The sequence below is a fragment of the Peromyscus leucopus genome, chromosome 5, assembly GCF_004664715.2.
Source record: "Peromyscus leucopus breed LL Stock chromosome 5, UCI_PerLeu_2.1, whole genome shotgun sequence".
Classification (NCBI taxonomy): domain Eukaryota; kingdom Metazoa; phylum Chordata; class Mammalia; order Rodentia; family Cricetidae; genus Peromyscus; species Peromyscus leucopus.
This window is the reverse complement of record NC_051067.1, coordinates 6,905,177-6,907,560: the sequence shown is the minus strand read 5'-3', so window position 1 is coordinate 6,907,560 and position 2,384 is coordinate 6,905,177.

Sequence of the window (2,384 nt, the reverse complement as noted above, 5' to 3'; positions counted from 1 at the left end):
GGTTTTCCTATGAAAACTGACTGATTCATGAATTAAAACTGCTCCCTCTTTTTCAGATTTCTGATTTGGCCAAAATGTGGCAAATTTTTCATTAATGTTTGGTGAATTCATAAGTAAAGCCATTGATCTCTGGAGATTTTCTTTGCAAGAAGATTGTATGGTATTAATTATATTTCTACAACAGTTATAAGGTAATTCAGTTTGTTATTTCTTCCTGGTCCTTTTTTTTTTAAATAGGTAAAATTTTGCTAGAAAGAGTCCAATTTTTTTAAAATTTCAATTTCATTAGTATAAAGTTTTTATAATACTCTTTACCTTTAAATGTTTCCATAATACAAAGACACCCTTCATTTCTCTGTTGTTAATATCTCCGTTAATTTCTGAGTTTTATCAGTCATCAAACTAAATATTGGCTTTATCCCCTCTCCTGTGTATCTCACTAATTTCTAATCCTACTTTGATGATCTTATTTTTCTTCCCCATTGCTTATCCCCGTTCCGTCTGAAAAGCTTACCCAATATGAATGAGGGCTTCCTCACTGCATAGAATGAGCCCCCATTGAAGTCTTTTCCAGCCTCCCATATTCTGTAGTCCCATTCTCTGGCCATGCAGGGGTTCAGGGAGGAGAGCAGCTGGATACTCTAGGGTCCACTGCTCCAGGGTGTAAACTGTCAACCAGGCCAACTGGAATGATCTTTAGCGATGCATGTAACATACCTAAACTCCCCAAGATGGCTGTTGCTGGGCCCAGAGGACAGTCACTCATGACACATGGAAGAAGAATTTCAAGCAGAGAGGAATTTCAGCTTTCCTCCATGATTTCAAAGGAATGACTTTTAGGAGACGTGAAGTATGAAGGAAGTTCCTTAAGTGAGTCAGCAGTCACTACAGCATGCCACACTGCCACACACTTGATGCAGAGCCCTAACACTCTCCCTGGTAATGCTCAAGGCTGGAATGCCTGCTGTCACCCTTTCTATTTGGTATTGCGTAGGATATAATAAAGAAGAAAAGGAGATTTTAAAATGTAAGGATTAGAATGGATGAGAAAATTCATTATTGAAGGTGGTATATTTGTGGAATGAGCAAAAATATCTGATAACATTTGCTGCAGTTACTGTGGCATTAGAAATTTCAAGCACCCTATTAAAGTTCATGACATCAGGCATGACCTCCCCCCTGAAAATCACACAGTGCCACTAGAAGAAACTTCAAGGTGTACAGGTGATGGATGTGTGCATTCGTCCACAGACTACAGGATTGCTTCGTGTCCTTCAGTTGGCCTTGGGCGTCAGTCATTCCAGAAGCCCTTCTCAAAAAGTCTGGGGCTAATTCTATATGAAAACCACAGGAAGATAACAGCACATGTCCATCAGACCAGTAAAGCTGAGTAGACTGACAGTGCCAGGCATTGAGAAGGGATATGAGGAGGCAAAAGCCTCACACTCCACTGGAGAGACTTTGTCACTGTTAAAATGGAGCATGTGCATTCTGCATGAACAATCCCATTCCTAGGTCTATTCTCTCCCACACAACTGAGCATTCTGCATGAACAATCCCACTCTTAGGTCTAGTCTCCCCCCCCCACCCCCTGCCACACACATATAGTTAATGACTGCATAAGTGTATTAAAAGGCATGATTTCCTAGGACATTTTTCATAAAACCTCCAAATTACAAGTGACCCAAATATCCATAAAGTATAGATGGATTCACACAAAAAAATGTAATCCAGGCTGAAAAACAGTGGGCTTAAAACTATAGGCAGAAGCACAGGTGGAGCAGCTATAAAACTGAGCTAAAGAATACAGACACAAAATAACGTGTGTTATACAATTCCTGTTCAAAGCAGAAAAATGTATCCTGGGGGGATGGTACAAGGAGAGAAGCTACCTGCTACAGAGACAATATAACAGTAAATGAGAGGCATCCAGCAGTGAGCTTCAGGAGGGAATGCACTAGTCAGTCTCCTGGGAGTGACAGCCATCTCAACTGAACATTAAAATATGAACACATACAGAAACTTAAATATATAACAAAGAGTTACAGTATGTAATGAAAGCCAATGTTAGACAGATTTATAGCTATAAATACAACCATTGAAAAAATGGAGTGGTGGTGAACAGATTGGATTTGTTATCAAATATTATTTTAAGGTGTGTTGCTTTTGTTTATGTTGCATTTGTTTAAGTCTGTGAAGCTGTGTTACTGTGCCTGTCTAAAACACCTAATTGGTCTAATAAAGAACTGAACAGCCAATAGCAAGGCAGAAGAAAGGATAGGCAGGGCTAGCAGGCAGAGAGAATATATAGGAGAAATCTGGGAAGAAAAAAGAAGTAGGCAGAGAAGGAGGAAGACTCTAAGGGCCACCCACCCAGCTATACA